Source organism: Lepidochelys olivacea (genome assembly GCF_965140295.1).
Source record: "Lepidochelys olivacea isolate rLepOli2 genome assembly, chromosome: 7".
NCBI classification, from domain to species: Eukaryota; Metazoa; Chordata; order Testudines; family Cheloniidae; genus Lepidochelys; species Lepidochelys olivacea.
The window spans coordinates 56,983,187-57,001,959 of NC_140417.1; the positions used below are offsets into that span (position 1 = coordinate 56,983,187).

The window sequence follows — 18,773 nt, forward strand, 5'->3', positions numbered from 1 at the left end:
TCTCTCCTGCTGCACTGATCTCTGCCCTTTCCATGCCTTCTGCTAAAACCCTGCTCCTGCTTCTCGACCTTGTCTTCTCAAGTACCATAGCTCCCTCCTTGCTCCTTTCCCTGCCTCTTGACCCCACCTTCCAATTGCCTCTGCTGAGATCACAGGCCTCTTCTGACCACCTGGTGACCGACCTGCCCTGAAATTCTTGCTGCTGTCTCTCATTCTGCATCTGAAAACTACTTCAGAGCTCTGTCCCTGGCTCCCCTTCTCTCTGTCTCCTCCATGCCTTCTCTTCTGTCTATTCCCTTTGTTCCCGCCCTGCCCCTACAGCTGGCTGCCCCTTTGGTTTCTGCATTTATTTTAAATACAGGGTGAGATTTTCCAAAGCACTCAGCATTGGCCTGTCTTTGCTCTCAAAGAGGGCAAAGCTTCTTCTGGTGTCTGTGGGAGCACTGTGAGGCCAGCTTGGGAAAATCTCACCTCCTATTTCTGCGGTGTCACAAGGCGAAGCTAACTCGTGCTGCAATAATACATTCCAACATTGCTTTCAAAGCCGTCAGCTGTAACGTCCTTGATGTTTTAGCCCACTCTTTTTAAAGAGATGAGCCTGACTCAAACCCCAGATCCCTTCCCCCATATGGTTTGTAGGAGTTTGGGTCCTGATGCACAGTTTGCAGGCATACCGGAGCCGTACTGAGGGGAGATTCCCTCTCTGCTTTGGGATGCCGTGGGTATGAGGGGGCCTGGGTTCAGATGGAAGGCTAGAAACAAGATTAATTACTGTGCTTTCGAAATCATTTCTATGGTAGCATTACTGTGACGTGTGGCATATGTAGAATCCGTGACGTGGACTGACCTGCATAGCTCACCTGCAGCGCCAACCTTTGCTAAGATGGTGTGTAAGAGGGGGGGAAGGGAGCATTGTGAAATTCAGGGCAGGTGCCCTCCAAAGGGCCGCAGGGCGCTAGGCAGAGGTGGCCAGCTGATGCACCAACTTGGACCCTGTGCCCCCAAGGAGAAGCGGGCTGGGTTACGCTACCCCCAACTAGCACGCAAGTTGCACCCACCTCCCAGTAAGGAGAAGGTCGGGAAGGGCTCTAGAGGAGCAGCAGGTTGCCCCCCTGCACGTCCCTCGAGCCTGCCATCAAGATTCCTGCTCTCCCTGACCGCCGTTTTTCAGGGGATGCCCCATACAGCACTTCTGTCTCTTTCACTGCAGCGGCCAGAGCTGGGTTGAGTTCGTAAAATACACAACTAGCAGCCAGGGCCAGTGCTGCTCCTGCACAACGCTGACATAGATATTTTTGTCCTTCTCTAGCAAATTTAATCTAAGGGTCTCAATGCCCATTACAGACATTCACTGATTAAGCATCCCTACCCTCTGATAGCTAGGTACGTTATTACCATCTTGCAATAGGGAAACTGAGGCATAGCAGTTAAGGAGCCACAGTGAGTCACTGGCAGAAATAGAATTTGGAAATCCTGACCTTTGGGCCCTTTAATAGCTAGATGAATTATTTGTATTAGTTAGGTTATCACCTGCTGGCCTAGTCCAATGGTTCTCAACCAGGGGAACATGTACCCCTGGGGGTACGCCGAGGTCTTCCGGGGGTACATCAACTCATCTAGATATTTGCCTTGTTTTACAACAGGCTACAGGAAAAGCACTAGCCAAGTCAGTACAAACTGAAATTTCACGCAGACAATGACTTGTTTATCCTGTTCTCTATACGATATCGGCAGGTCTCAAACTGTGAGCGAGTTCATTTTAATGGGGTCACCCGGGCCAGCGTTAGACTTGCTGGGGCCCAGGGCAGAAAGCACCTCCACGTGGGACTGAAGCCAAAGCCCAAGTTTTTAAATGAGGTGAAACTGGCGTATGCAGGACCTATCAGACTCCTGAAAAGGCTACAGTAGTCTGGAAAGGTTGAGAGCCACTGTCTTAGACCACTCTGTGCTACTATTTTTAAACGTAGGTATTTTTAATTTTTCTAATCATGTTCTTAAAGACATGGAATTCTCTCCTCCCCACCCAAAAATCTCTTATTAGCTCAGCACCCAGCCATAGATTTGATCTGGCTGTGTGTAACCTTACAAGGGTAATTATGCAGTGAATTTCAATATCGGGTGTGCTTAGAGGTCAGTCTATTATTGATGGAGACTTGTGTTGTCTCCAAGAAGCCAGTTCAAGTCAGGGCTGTTGATTGTTCCGAGGTTATTGACAGTAAATCCTTCGTCTCAAATTCCCTGTTGCCTTCTGAGGTTGGAATCAATAGATGGGAGAGAAAAGGGGTCATTCAGGAAAAGACGGCACAGAATGAGCCTGAGCTACAGATTTCGGATACAGAGTCCCCAGACTCTGAATTTGTCTGGATTCTGGTTTTGGTTAAGAGGACTTAAGCAACGCCAGCATCAGACTCATGGCTCTGGATTCTGGTTTGGATTCTGAATCTCCACCACCACTCAAAGTTCAGGGTTGTTTGAATTCTGGCCCATCTCTAAACTGTAGTCACAGAGGTATATGGAACTGAGATGAATGGAAGCTCTGGAACTCCAGGCCCTAGCTGCAAGAGAAAGTTGACCAGTGTATCAGTGGAAAGGGAATTCCCTCTAGTTTGCAAACATGGTTTCAGATCAGTCACGCTCTAATATAAAGTTCCATTTACAAATACTTTATAATTGATTAGTGGATATTTTTAAGAAACGAGGAATCAGTTGTTAGATTTGACAGTTTGCTTAACATCTATAACCTCTTCAAATGATGTGCTGATAACCATTTGTTACATACTACTCATGTCTGCAACAAGTTATCGCAGTGTGATTTATTTAATCCTTTGAATATAAATAATCTTAATATGAAGTGTGACCTTCAGATCTAATTTATGATCTTAATGTCAAAGTAGCACTGATTGCCCTACAGAACATTTACTGGTGGAATTCAGTGCTTTTTTTTGTGGCTTTTCTTGGAAATTAATACATTTCCCATATTAAAATTTGTTAGTTCTTTACCACGACTGTACCAGGAGAATTGATAGTCCAGCGCCCAAGTGCTGCTAGTAGCTGGGAATGTTCCTGATTCTCTCTCCATGTAAATTGTCAATCAAAATTTCATGTAAAATACCTTCAGAAATTCAGGGCTGATCACCCCATAGCACATGTTCACAGGTCAACGTTTATTGTTTTAATTGCATAGGACCCAAACCCAAAATGAAACGTAGGAAAGGTGAGCCTGCTCTAAAGCACCTTCAGCTCTCTCACCCAGAGCAATGTTGTGCCAGAGGATGAACAAGCATAAAACCAAAAGGAGAGAGGCTGCAGACAGGCTTGTTACAAGGCTGCCGCTTTATTTAATTGCAAGGGAGGGTTAGATGGTTCAAGGTAAAGCTTCCTAGGCTAAGTCAACAGGTCAAACTCTAGTCCCAGTCAATAGTGACTGGAAGTAATTAATGTCTGGAGGCCTCTTGTGGCTTCTATGTGAAATTAATGGGTGATTCTCTGTCCAGTTCATGGTCTGCACTGCAACGTTGGAGTTATTTCTCTAAGGGATTGAATCGGAACACCCCAGCCAGTGTTGCCAACTCATGATTTTATCATGAGTCTCGCAAAATTTGGTGGTTTCTTTTTTTAAGCCTCTGCTCCTGGAGTCAGGGGACTGCATAAGAAGCTCAGCTTTGATTTTTTTTAAAAAAAGAAGTTTCTATTCCTCATGGTGGCAGAGAAAAGCTTGAAAAGGTAACCCCAGTGCACTCTCCAGGCTCAGAAACCAGAAACCAAGGAAAAACAATCTCCTGATTTAAGCCAATCTTGTGAGATTTTGAAACATGACTCATGATTTTTGAATGCCTGGGGTTGGCAGTACTGAGTTTGGGAAGGTTCCATTGTGCATTTCAAACAGCCAGGTCCCAGGGCTGCTTGGCTCCAGGGTTTTGGTTCTGGCCCATCTTTGGATCCTTGTGGGCTGGTCACAAATCCGCCATTGCTCAAGTGGCAGTAGTTGTTGCTACGGTTAGTTGATTCCGCAAAGGCTCAGAGTAGAGTTCTATTAAGATGGCAGCACGTTCATCCCCAGAAGGGATTCAGCTGGAAACAAAAGTCGGAGCCCTGTGGTAATCAATGAAAATTCTTCTGTGTGTTTGACCTGCCTCCAGGAATCTCTCTCTCGAACCCCATTTAGGTCTGTAAAATCCTGGAGACAGGGAGCTGTCATCTGTTATTTCCTGTGAAGAATTATGCACACCTTATGGCATATTACATACGTATTGTTAACAGGGGCCCACTTTGCCAGCACAGCTTCCCTTTAAGAATGTTAATTACTGTTCACGTACAGCAGCAAGTGGTCAGTGTGCACAGGTAGATCTGCAAATCCAGGCAAGCAGCAGCTTGAGCAGCAGGATCTGACTAATCTGATCTGAGGCTGCTGTCGTCCCATCATGTCCCCAGCATATGGAGCACTTGGCTCTGCTCCATTCCCTGGTAGCGAGGGTTTTTCGTCCCACTGGAATTTCATTTGGGTGACCTTGGCACGTAGTGCATGCAAAGCATAGACAACTGCATTAAATGTGTGGCTCTGGCTGCTTCCTACTCATCCCCAATCTGAGGTACCTCACCTATTCACCTGGAAAGGTGGGAGGAGAATTTTAGTGGACTGTTTGCGTGGGGAAGAGCTAGATACTTAATTTTCACTTTACAACAAAGCTTTGCTGCCTTAAACTGTTGCAAATCAGTCACTGGGGTTGAAGACTCATTGCTGTTTTTCCCCTGATGAATGAGAGGCAATTCACAGCCACCCAGGGGCTGCTCCTCAGGTCCAGGAAACTGTAGCTCTAGGTCCCCAGATATTGAGTAAAACCAGGTGGCTAGGATATCCCTGAGAGCACTAGGGCTTTTGCAAGCAGACATTGCTGGAGGCCAGATCCTCTGCTGATCAGGCAGTGTGGATTCTGCTCACTGTAAGGAGCTGGAAAGTCAGCTTGTTGTAGCGGACTAAGCAAGGAAGCGAGAGCAAGGGACTGGCTCCCTCTGGCCTTCAGCATGTCATGTGGGCTGTGTGTGTGTAGACGTTGCCTGACTGTGTTTTGACTCCTTGGTTTTCTCTTGCTACAGAGGGCTCCTCTAGATAAAGAATGCAACCAGCTTAGTTTGGGTTTGTAAGAACTCGCCGAAACAGGATGAGTGTCAATTTTATTTGACATTGGGCTGTTAGAGATTATTGGAAACCAATTCAAAGACAGGTTACTGAGAATGGGAGGGGAGGTGGAATCCCCCTTGGGGCCGACTCCTGAGAGTCCCACCCCCAACCCCAGCGGACATTAATGGGAATTGCAAATGGTCAGCACCACTCGGGATCAATCCCCTGAGTAGGAAAGAGAGATATGATGATTTAACTAATAAAACATAGATCGTAAGGTCTGTGGGGCTGGGGCTTTCCTTTTGTTCTGTTTGTACAGTTTCTTATGCCATGGAGTCCCCGGTCCATGATTGGCGCTCTTAGGTGATACTGCCCTACAAATAATAATGATAGGCGCTGTGACATTCCCCTGGGTACAATCTGGACTGTTGAAAAGCTCTGCCATCTCAGTGTTCCAATCTAGGTTGCTTTTTACATTACTTTGCTGTGAGAGCTTCCACTCCTGGTCAGCTCACACACAGCCTCTAGCATGTAAAACCATTCCCAGCTAGGGTGACCAGATGTCCCGATTTTATAGGGACCGTCCTGATTTTTGGGTCTTTTTCTTATATAGGCTCCTATTACCCCCCACCCCTGTCCCAATTTTTCACACTTGCTGTCTGGTCACACTACTCTCAGCTGTATTACATGAATGCTCTGGCTAGTCACTCATGAACTGCATTACAGGGTGACACCAGCAAATTCCTAGCCCCAGACTTTCCCCCCAGAAATGTGTGTCTTATACTGCCCAGCACCTTCCTGGGCAATACAAGCTCGTAGAAAGTCCGTTGTTTCATCAATGGAAAATGATATGCACAAACCCCGTTTTCTCAAGCGGAGGTTCCCAACACTTCAATCCAAACACACACTGGTTTAGATAAAACAATAAAACAAGTTGATTAAGAACAGAAAGACAGGTTTTAAGTGATTACAATTAATGAGGCATACAAGTCAGATTTAGATACAAATAAAATAAAAAGGTAAAACGGAAACTGATGTCTAATTTAACAAGCTAATTTAACAAACAATTTAAAAGAAAAAAGGTTTTTCTCACCATTAGCTCACAGCAGTCTGGCTGGATTGCTTCAGCCAGGACCCCTCCACCCCCAGTTCAATGATGCTTCTTTTGTCTTTCAAACATTGTAGCTGTAGAGATGATGGGAGAGAGGTGATTTGGGAGCCTCTGTTTCTCATTCTATGTCCCCCCTTTTGAGGATTATCTCCAACTGGGGTTCAGGCACCAGCCAGTCTGTTTACACAGAGCCCCCCAACTGCGTTTTTCCCAATATGTAAAGTTCTCACTCATACCTGTGCTCCTGCCGAAGAATGGGCGCTTAACTAGGTGATAGTTCGTGATAGTCCATTTGATTATGCTGATACCTGACTGGGGCCTCAGTGTGTCTTTTGTCTCTGAAGAACTGGTTTTGGCCTTCCTTTCTAACTCTGGAACATGTTATAGCAATGTTATACAGTATAATTTTATAACTTTTACATATAATGTTGACACATATTTTACCAGGACAATAATGTTCAGCATATTGTGGGTTTTAATGACACCTCACAAGACATACTTTGTACAACATTTATCATAGTCTTGTAGAAAGGAGGAACAGAGGGGTACAGTCTGTCACAGGCACCTAAAGCCCTGATTCACCAGTCCATCCCTATTCAGAGCACAGCACTTAAGCACATCCTTAAGTCCCACTGAAGTCAATGGGATGCACTTAGATGCTTTGCTAAATAGGGTTGGATTTAAGCATACACTTAAATGCTTTGCTGAACTGGGGGCCTGAATGCAGAGGTGCGTCAGAGTTTGCTGCTGGGTGCCTAGTGCCTCTGAAAAGGGTCAGGTCACCTTAGGTGCTTAATAAGGATGTCGATACCTAACTATATGCACCCTTATGGCCTAGATCTTCACATCTCTAAAATGGGAGAATATTTAACTCCCAGGGCATGTGACACAATTAATTTCCGAGAAGTCCTAAAACTCACCAAAATGCAAATCCTCCAGTGCTCAGAGACCTAATGGTCCCACACTCTTCTCCCATCTTTTTTATTTTGTCCATTGCAAAGATGTTTCTGTTAGCAAATATGCACAGACGCTAACATGAGACGCTTGGGCTCCACTTTCTCTGCTACTGGAGATTCAGGGAGATGGGGCTTCCAGTGCCGCGAACACAATGTACGTGTTCTGCATATTAATGATTATTTCTGGAGGCAGTGTGGTAGCAACACACACCCCAGTTTTATGAAACCCTTACTCTGGTACAAAGCCATAACAGCAACTCCTCATACTCTTGTGTGCACAGAGAGACATCTGACTATTATGTGGTCGCATCATTTGGAAAGTTGTTCTGCCTCAACATTTCGAAGGCTGAGTTCTGTGAAGTTGGGGTGAACATTGGAGAGGGAAGTGATGCCTTATAGCATGTACGTTTACAAAAAAAAAACCTGCCGAAAGACTGCGCACAGAGAGTTCTCCCTCTGGGAAGAAGATGAGAGAGAGAGAACAAACTGCATGTAACAGATGTTCTATGTTCCTAAAAGCTCATGTTTCAGGATTTCAGCTGACCACCTGCAGGGGGTTCAGGAAGGGATTTTTTTTCTCCCCAATGTATTCTGGGAGAGTTTTTTTTATCTTCTTCCTTTGATCAATGCTCTTTGAAATGGGAATAGATCAGTGCATGGCAGCAGGCTCCATGTGGACAGTTAGTGTGCGGCAGGCTAGTGCACCGTAGATTTACGTCCCAGCTTGCTGCGAACTAGTGGTTCGTCTAGACAAGCCCTTAGCCTGTAAGCTCTTTGGGGCCAGGCCTGTCTTTTTGTCCTGGGTTTGTACAGCACCTAGCACAATGGAGTCCTGCTCCATGACTAGGGCTGCTATGTGCTATAAGACCATAAATAATACCTGCAGCGTGCTAGATGCTGTCCAAGCTTATAGTAAAACAAAGCTAGCCCTGAAATACCATAGGTTAGCTAGAGAGACAGAAACAATTGGATAAAGTGAACCATGTAAAGAAATGGAAGAATACACAAAGAGAAATGTGACACACAAGTTGTATTGCAAGATAAAAGAACTGAGTGGGAGATATGAGTTGAAGACAGCGGTGAAAGACAAACCTGGGCAAGACGAACAAACAAAGCATAAGCGATGGACAGAATACTTTGAAGAGCGGCACAATGTGTAGAAAGTTTGAGAGAAAAAGACTCCGGGAAGTGACAACATAACCCCAGACCTGCTTCAAGCAGGTGAGGAGCACATGTTCAAAGGCGATGCACAAGCTGTTCAAACAAGAACAAGGGATGAGCCAATGGGGGAAAGTGATGATAATTCTGATCTATAAAAAAAGGAAACAAGAATGAGTGCAAGAACTGCAGAGCAATCATCTTAGTGTGTGCTCCAGGAAAAGCATTCACCAAGATGTTGCAGAGGAGAATGAAGTGGTGCTTACAGAGGAACAGGGTGGATTTAGACCATGATGAAATAGAATAGATCAGTGATAAGACAGATATCGGAGAAGTATACAGAAGGCAACCAAAGCTGCTACAACAACTTAATCGACTTCAAATGGGTTTTTAACAGCATTTGGCAGGAAGGGATATGGCAAGTGAGGAGAATGTATGGCATCACCGAGAAACGGATCAAGCTGGTAGAAAACATCTATAGCAGGCGGATGAGTGTGGTGAGAGTTGACAAGAAGCTGATAGAATGGTGCAGGATGACTGTAGGAATGAGACAAGGGTGCACGATATCCCCAGATTTGTTTTATTTGGTACTGGAAGCAGTTATAGCACTGAGAGATGAAATGGGAGGAGTCATGTTATGAGGGAGGACAGTGAATAACCTTAGATTCGCAGACAGTATTGACCTCTCACCAGTGACTCAGGAGGATTTACAACGAATAATTGACAGGGTTGATTGGGAAAGCAGAAAATTCAGACTTAAGATCAGCATGAAGGAGACAAAAACTATGGCAATTGGAAGACAAGGAAGACATAAAGATCAAAGTCGGAGATGCAGAACTGGAACAAATGGAAAAAAAAAACTTCTCTTGGAGGACAGGTATCGGAGAATGGGAATTATGAAGATGACATAAAATGAAAAATTGAACTAGCCACTACTGCATTTGGAAAACTCTGCAAGGTCTAAAGACATTTTGATAACGGAAATTAGCATATATGAGAGACTTGTGGCGCCGATACTGCTGTACAGGTCGGAATGCTGGAGTATGAGGAAAGATGGCAAACTAAAAATATCAACTGCAGAAATGAACTGGCCATGGGGCATACTGGGAGTTTCAAGACAGCAGAAAATAAAACAGCTAGGGCAAGAAATCACGCTGTTACAGAAGACTGAAGAAAGATGACTGTAGTTGTTTAGACATGTCAAAATGGATCCAGAAAAGACACCATACATGGCAGTACATACCAGAGTGTAAGGAACTAGAAATAGGGGAAGACTGAGGATGCGCTGGATTAGACATGGTGAAAAAAGACATAGAACAAAAAAGATTTAAAAATGAATGAAGCTGTGAAGCTGGTGTGACTTTGGGAGGCCAGGTGCCAACTCATACCGAGGTCCCCATGTCTCAGCTGGAACATAGCCGGAACCTGTCTGGGTACTTGTGCGTTAGTATTGTTAAAATAGGTACTAGAATTATAAAAATGTGTCTGGTGCTTAGACATTATTGAATGCTTGTGAGTTGCTGCTGGCTTTAATTTCACTTATAATATCTGCCCCCGTATTGCAAGGTAATATTAGAGCAGTTGTATTGTGAGCCTCTGTGACTGTGTAAATCACCAGACACCTTGAAAGCCTGATCTGGAGCTTAACTCCCCTTTTGAGTTAGAAAGTTTTTCCTAATAGCAAACCTATATCATCCTTGCTGCAGATTAAGCCCATTACTTCTTGTCCTACCTTCAGTGGGCATCGACAACAAATGATCCCAATCCTCTTTATAATAGCCCTTAACATATTTGAAGACTGTTATGCCCCCTGCCCCCCAGTCGTCTTTTCTGAAGACTAAACAGCCGTCACTCTGTTGGCTCATATTCAGATTGTGATCCACTGTGACCCCCAGATACTTTTCAGCAGTATTGTCACCTAGTCAGTTATTTCCTGTTTCGTAGTTGTACATTTGATAGTTCCTTCCTAAGTGTAGTACTTTGCACTTGTCTTTATTATAGTCCATCTTATTTATTTCAGACCAATTCCCCAGTTTATCAAGGTCTTTTGAAATTCAAATCCTCCAAAGTGCTTGCAACACTTCCAGCTTGGGGCCATCCACAAATTTTATAAGCACACAGTTGAAATTGTTATTACTATAGGATATTACCGACACCAATTCAACCATAAATTCCTTTATTAAAGGCCAAATGGTCTTTCTACAAGTTCTCTAAACATCTAAAAAGCCTCAATAATAAGCAATTTACTGCATTCAAACAGTAAGAAAACATTGATGAACATTTGATTAAAGAGAGCTAAACCCAGATGTATTTAGATTCATACTGGCAGGCTCCAACTTGGCCAGGCAGGTATTAGTGATGAATCCTTTATGAGTTTACTTTTTTATGCCCTTTAACTATCTAGTGATGTCATTGCCAATTATTGGACCCAGCTAAGGCCAGACAAAGCAGGTTTTTATAATATGTTGAACAAAGTTACATAGCCAATTGCTGCACCTGGTACCCAATCAACCATGTTTCCTCGCCCCCACCCCTTACTTCAGCCTAAATCTTAAAGAAGATAACACTGGTATTTTGAAGGGTCACTACAAGTTTAACACAACAACTCTTCTTTCTCATGATCTTATTCTTTTTGGTCACATGCTTAGGGCCTATTGCCCATGCTTACATCCCAACTCAAGTGAAAACCATAGTTCTAATGTGGGCCTATGTTCCCACACGTACTCTCCACTCCATTATCTGAGTCATTAATGAAAATATTGAATAGTACCAGACCCAGGACGGATCCCTGCAATACCCCATCAGATACAACCTTCCAATTTGACAATGAACCATTGATAACTACTCTTTGAGTGCAGTTTTTCAACCAGCTGTGCACCCACTTTATAGTACTTTCATCTAGACCAAGTTTCCCTGCTTTGCTGATAAGACTGTGAGGAGGGGCTGTGTCAGAAGCCTTACTAAAATAAGATAAATCATGTCTACAGCTTCCCCCATGTCCAACCATTCACTAGGCCAGTGACCCTGTCAAAGAAGGAAATTAGGTTGGTTTGGCATGACTGGTTCTTGTCAAATTCATGTTGGCTATTACTTATCACTCTATTATGCTTACAAATTGATTGTCTTCAATTGCCTGTTGACCCCAATGTTATTGGTTGGCTAATTTGTTGGAGGAATCATGACAGAAATGGAATCTGAGGGAGGAGAGAGTTAATGGCTTGATTGCTCAGTTCTGAGAGGGTACTGTGTGGAGGGGAAAGAAGCATGAAACTGGTTGTGGGAGAAGCAGACAAACAGGCAAGGCAGATGGAATAACGCGCCAAGGTAGTGTTTCCTGCACAGTGGGTCCCAACCTAGCAGTGGGTTATGGCAAGGGTCTAGGTGGGTCATCTGTCACTCTCCCTCATGTCGCTCTCCGCCCCCTGGTGCCCTGGAAGGGCTCTCCCCCACATTCTCACTTCCGCTGGGGTGGGGTTGCAGGCAGCGATGTGGGGAATGGATTCCAGGCCACAGCAGCGTGCAGGAAGCAGTCGGAACCAGCAAGCAGACAGTTGGCAACTGTGCACAGGGACTTGGGGGAGTCAAGCATGGAAGTCTGGGGGCCAGGGGAGAGGAATGGAAGCCCCCCACTTTAAATGGCATTCTGCATCTCTGTATGACCGCTCCTAGCTGGCAATTGTAGATATCCAGTATATATGCAATGGCGGGTCACCAAAAAAAGACAAAATGCACGTGGTGGGTCACCTTAGTAAAATGTTTGGAAACCAGCGTGCTATGGGACAGTCTGGAGTATGGGGGAGATAGGCTGACTCTGAGAGCGCCTCACTTCATGTCCAACAAAATAACATGCTGGGTGCTTCTTAGGACTTGGCAGCAATGGCTGAATGGGGGCTTCCCATCTGAATCAGATCCTGTGGGACTGGAGAGGTCGGGAGGACGGGGCCTGGTTGTATTGTAAGACATAGATTTTTTTGGATTTATGAATTACAGTGAAGTCTGTCCTCCGTGAGCTCCGGAAATCAGGAAGCCCCAGGGGGATACTTCAGAAATACCCGGGAGGTGGTGGTGGTGGTGGTGGGGTCTATTGGGCATGATCCGCAGTGAAACTTTCATTGATGATGCTACTAAATTAATCTATAGCCTTCTTAATATTCCCTTTGATTTTCGGTGTCCCATATGCTTAGCTGGGGAACTGATTTTTAGAACACTGGTAGTAACGAGCTTAGTCCTTTAATTCCAAATGTGGTTCATATCTCTGCATTTGGTGCATGTTCCCAAACAACCCTGGTGTCTGAGGCTGAGGCATGATTCAGTAATAGGTCTAAACACGTCTATGGTTACTTCTGCATGGCAGAACTGCTTTGTGTTTTAACTATGTCTGGGACAATGGTGTTTCAGTCAGGTCTGGGGGGGACAGGGGCCCATGGCCCCTCCACTTTTAAAGGGAAGGAGCGGCATAGGGACAGGGCCTCGGGGTGGGGGAGGGGCATAGGGTTACCAGACATCTGGTTTTATACCGGAACGCCCAGTCGAAATGGGACCCTGGCGGCTCTGGTCAGTACCACTGACCGGACCGTTAAGTCAGGTCGGCGGCAAAGCCCGTACCCCCAACCGGAGCCCTCACCCCCTCCCACACCTCAACCCCCTACCCGGGCCCAGGGCCCACTTCCGCACCCTGAACCCCTCATTTCTGGCCTCACCCCAGAGCCCGCACCCCCTTCTGTACCCCAACCCCTTCCCCTGGCCCAGTGAAAGTGAGTGAGGATTGGGGAGAGTGAGTGATGGAGGGAGGGGGCTGGAGTGAGTGGGGATGGGTTCTCAGGGAAGGGGCGGAGCAGAGGGCGGGGAAAGGATGTTTGGTTTTATGCAATTAATAAGTTGGCAACCCTAAAGGGGTGGCGTAGGGGCAGGGCCTCAGGAGGAAGGGGCAATGCGATGGCGGGGCAGTGTGAGGGTGGGGCCTCAGGGGGAAGGGGCAGCATGAAGGTGGGGCCATGGTTCAGGTGCTTATGGCCCCCCACATTTAGGGCACTTCTACTGCTCCTAGTCAGGTCCTCCCAAGAAAGCAGACAGCACTTTAGACTGTGAGTGCTGTCACTCTTTGAAATGCTGAATGGGGGAGATGTATAACCAAGACAACTCAGCTAAAGGTGCCTCAGGTGAAATTGGACACGTCTCTGGGAAGTGAAGTGTCTCCTTTCATGTGTGATGCTGGAGATTGATCGATCTACGAGGTGCCTGTCCTCTAGAACTCTCTGGCATGTTACCCAATACGTTGAACCAGAAAGTCTTGTTGTATTGTCTGTGCAGCTAGTGAGGGAGCGATGCTGTATGAGTATCACATCTCCCTGATCAATAGAAAGAAGAGTCATTGGACGACTTGGCTCCAGTTATGTGCACTTAGGCACCACTTGGATCAATAAAGGGCATTAAGCCTCATATATGCTGTAGACAGGATCTACCCAGAATGCCAGCGGTCATGTTGGATGCTGTGAACAGTGAATCCACTCAGAAATGGCTGTGTCGGTACAGTCACATCTTTGGGCTGATTTCTCAGCCTAGGAGAGGAGTCCGAGAACACACGTTTGTGTCGTGAATGCCACGACTGTCCTACTGGAACAGTGTTTGAAGGACCATCAGTGTTCATGTGGGGAAGGAGAAGATGACAGGTTCTGAGAGGCTACTGCAAAAGGTGGGGGGGGGGTTGTCCCCTTCTACTTCTCTCTCAGGTCCTGTATCAGTCACTCAGTGCCCTTCTTCGACTAAGGAGGACTTGATGGGAATTGGCTTAGAGGCCATCAGCACAGCTCCTAGCCCTGCTATGGTGGACTGTGCAGGTGCTCCTTTCCAGGCCTCCCAAGACTGCAGGAGCAATGTCACCATCATGATTTCTGGCTTTGCTCTAACCAATTCTTTCCAATTGCCTCTGCTAATTTTTTTTAAACTTCCTTTTTCCTCTCCTTTAAAAACAAACAAACAAAAACTAGAACATAGTGATGGGAACCTAAACTTCTGCTGCCAAACCCCTCATTTGCAGGTTCCCCAAGGATCAGGTCTCTGGCCAGATTTCTTCAACATCTACACTCAACCACTAGGGGAACCAGTGAGATTTCTTGGTCCAAACACCAACCACAGCTGGCACTCAGCTCCAGATATCTGTCACAACACACAAGGATGCCGGTGCCATCTGGCTAAGCCAGTGACTGGCTGAGATCAGAATTATGGACTGGACTCGGAAGATCGGCTTAAAGCTGTCTAGCAGAGGACAATGCCGAGGGATTGCGGCAGTAGTGCCTTCTGCACATGTTGAAGGCAGCTGCACAGCTAGTAGAGCCAGGCTGCAGCCTAGGAGTTCTCCTGGACTCCTCACCAAAGTTAAGCTCTCACGGCTGGCTAGCAGGCTGCCTCCCATCCTTGTGGAGGCTGACCTGGTCTTGATAACACATGCCTTTGTTATATCTCAGTTGGACTATAGCAATGCAATCTATGTAGGTGTGAGAAATCAGCCATGAGACATGTACAGCTAATACTGCAAACATAAACCTTTCCTCCACTTGCTACACTGACTTCCCATAGAAAGTTGCACCAGATTCAAGATCTCCATCCTCCTCTTCAGCATTCTTAATTATACTGGGCTGAAATATGTATGTGATGAGTTCATACTTTGGAATTATAATTGCCATCAGCAACTATGCTCCTCTGGCACGATGGGAAAGTCCATCACGAAGGTAAAGCTCATTTTTACCTTCTCAGTTGGCTGGCAAGAGAGACTGTGGAACTCTCTGCCACAGGAACCAAGAATCACCTTGAACCATTACACTTTCTGTTCCAAATGAATGGTGCATTTGTTAGACCTCACTTTTACTAATAAAAACCCTTAATTTACCTATCACTCTCTCTCCAAAATCATGTTTTATCTTCCCCTCGGGAAAAGAACAGAGAAGGGGCATCATGTTGCTTAATGAATCTCTGGAAGGTGTTTTGATACTAAGTTTGTAGGTAGGGCCTAAGAGCCCCTAAAATCTAGGATGTGGCATGTGTCAATAAAACCATCCATCTGTTTAGGCAGGAGTATGGGTGTTCCATGGCTGTGGTGGTAAGATTAATAATGTTTGAAAATATCTGGTGTATCACCACAACCATATTTAGCCTTTGTGTAATCATCCCACTTTTCACTGGCTATCATGAGAGAAAATACGCAAAGAGCTTGCAGATTTCATTAGGCTCAATAGTTTATTCAAACATCTCTTTTGCACACGAAACCAAGGCTTGCACTGGTCTCCGGGAAAGAATGCAATTGCAGCTCTGAAAAGAAGCCTGTTCCAATGATGGCTGAAACACGGCAGAGGTCAGCAGCCTGGGATGGAGGGGGTGCCAGCTGTAATGCTTGGTGCCATCATTTGCAATTCAATGCCAAGCGGCCCCCTTCTAGGGGAACAATTCACTAAATGCAGTGTTGTTCTTTTTTTCTAATTCACCATATAATTCACCTCCCAAATTCAATTAAGAAGCAATCTGTTCATGACTCTGGAAGAAAGCTGCTTTTTATTTATAAATACAAAATTATTTTCCACTCCAGCAAAGATCCCCAGGCCATAAGAACTCCGCGTTAACATCTGAACACTGTCCTTTAAATATGACTGATGCTCTGTAATGAATAGTATGCTTAGGGGTGTGGAACAGCTTCCGTATAAGGAGAGATTAATAAGACTGGGACTTTTCAGCTTGGAAAAGAAACGACTAAGGGGGATATGATAGAGTTCTATAATATCATGACTGGTGTGGAGAAAGTAAATAAGTGTTATTTATTCCTTCTCATAACACAAGAACTAGGGGGTCACCCAATGAAATTAATAGGCAGCAGGTTTAAAACAAACAAAAGGAAGTATTTTTTCACACAATGCACAGTCAACCTGTGGAACTCTTTCCCAGAGGATATTGTGAAGGCCAAGACTATAATAGGGTTCAAAAAAGAACTAGATAAGTTCATGGAGGATAGGTCCATCAATGGCTATTAGCCAGGATGGGCAGAGATGGTGTCCCTAGCCTGTGTTTGCCAGAAGCTGGGAATGGGTGACAGGGGATGGATAACTTGATGATTACCTGTTCTGTTCGTTCCCTCTGGGGCACCTGGTATTAGCCACTGTTGGAAGACAGGACACTAGGCTAGATGGACCTTTGGTCTGACCCACTACAGCCATTCTTATGTTTGGGGGAAAGAAATCCTAAGGATGTCAAATTCAGTTAGTGAAAAGAGCTGTGTTGAGATGATCTTAGTGGATGTAATAAGTTGCAAGATGAAATGGAACAAAGGGAAATTTTCGGATCAGCCATCACAGCTGGAAGTGAGCGATTAGGTCCCAAGCTGTCCATCTTATCAATCCAGGTTTAGCTCACAAATGTAGTGACTTTTGTCCAACTGAATGGTAAGTGTCCCAAACGGTGGAGCTTCCATCACTTCCCTTAGGAGACAATTCCACACCATAATGCATCTCCCTGCCAGGAAGCTTTTCCTGGTGTTCAGTGTTCCCCTTTCATCCCACTGCTTCTAGTCAGACCCCTTTGTCCTATCCTGGTGAATTCAGATATTGCAGCATTTGGGAGAAGGAAAGATGGGTCACACTAAGAGACTTGTATCGCCCATATGAAATCATGTTGTGCTGGGGGAAGAAATTCCAGCCCCAGCATTGAGAGAAATTCTCAAGCTGGCGGGAGCAGACAGAGGAGAAGCCTCAGCAAGGACTACAGCAGGGGCTGGTGAGCACTGGTTATGTCAGGTGGCTTGTTGAGGGGTCAGTTATTTTATTGATAAGATGTCAGATGTAACTCAGCTCAGATAACCTAGCACAATCTGCTGATTAAACACAGAGAAATCAGCACAAATGGAGAGGTTCATACATTACCCAAAGCTGCACGTGTGTTCTCCAGATATTGAGAATCTTCACTTCCAAGAAGTGACGTCAAGTTGTCTTTTATACCTCATTTGTGTACAACAAATAGAAAATTCCCCAAATTTCACCTTGTGAATGCATACCTTTCATCCCTTTTCTTTATTTTGTTCCATGCCTGTTTTTCAGGGTACAAAGATCATCTGCACCCATTATTTCTAACATCTTATCTAATTAAAGACACTGGTACCAATTATCTCAAAGATAACCAGCCATGCCTAGCATACTGTTTATATTTATATCTTCTAACAGATTCTGCCCATTCAAACAGCAGTCCATCTGCTAATAAGTTTTCACACTAAAGCTTTACGTCCGTGCAAGGCATGCTTGGAGTATGGTTCATAGTTATACAACTTAGCGTAAATCCAAAGCCATCTAAAAATGTGTAACTAACAAGCTGAGTGCTCTAACCCTTCCTTCTCACTTCACCTGCCCTCTGTGCTCCCCTCCCTCTTCTCCCCTCCCCTAGTCTTTCAGCATCCCCCCACTGGACCTGTAGTGTGCCCCCTCCCTCCCTTTGTCTGTCTAATCCCCCCCTACCAAATCTAATAAAATTTAGTTCCCCCCTGCAAAAAGAAAAAATATTGTGCCACATATGGCATTTGAAACCATTGCTCTGCTTCAGTGTCACATCCTGATCCCCACTCTGTTGTGTTTATTTAGATTGTGAGTTCACTGTGGAAGCGGTTGTGTCTCAGTATGTTTGCACAGGGAGCCCTAAGAGCTATCGTAATACAAATAATAGATTTGGCAGTGTATGGAAAATTGTGTTAGAAATTACAAGCTATTACTTTAAGTGGCAAGGGGTGACCTAGTCCTGCTGGCAGGCTAGGGGCTCTGTAGGGAAGCATGTGATCTGGGTCTAGCTGAGTCAGCTGCAGAGAGGCAGCCTAGATTAAGGTGGAGTGAGTTGTGCCTGTGTTTTAGGGAGCATCCTGCTTTATTGCATTCTGGTTTTGGGTTATTAGCGTGTTAAGGTTCTGAATTCTAAGAAATAAAGTTGTGTTATGCTGCAATCTTTGAGCAAGAGTATTTTATATTCTTATCTAACTTTTCTGTTTGTATGACATGAACATAAGATTCCTCCCCTCTTTTGGTCTTTACACTCTTCAGATGTTTGCGGATCAAGATGCAAGATGTTTGCTCATCTCTCAGTCAAGCTGTACAGATCTGCTTTAATTTTCCTTTGCAAGTGTTGGAAGTAGACTGGTAATTTGGCCCTGAGTGAACTGCATGAAATAAAGTGGAATTGCACAGTTCTTTATATTCAGTATTGTACTAACACCTAGAAGGATTGTTGTTCTCAAGTGGGGGCAGATTCATCCCAGGTAGAAATCAATTAATTGAGTGGCCAGGGATGAGGAGTGGCTTATTTCCTTATCATGTCAGTGCCTTTTATTATTGTATTTAATAGCCACCATAAAGAATGCCTGGCTCTGAAATAGCGCTTTCCATTCACACATCATGTTACAAAGATGGTA

The 18,773-nt window shown here is 45.0% G+C and overlaps 1 protein-coding gene across 1 annotated transcript in view; it reads left to right on the forward strand.

Moving 5' to 3' along the window:
* Positions 1-18,773, forward strand: part of TLL2 (tolloid like 2) — a 182,534-nt gene that overhangs the window by 90,301 nt on the left and 73,460 nt on the right. The gene's annotated exons all lie outside the window — the stretch shown is intronic.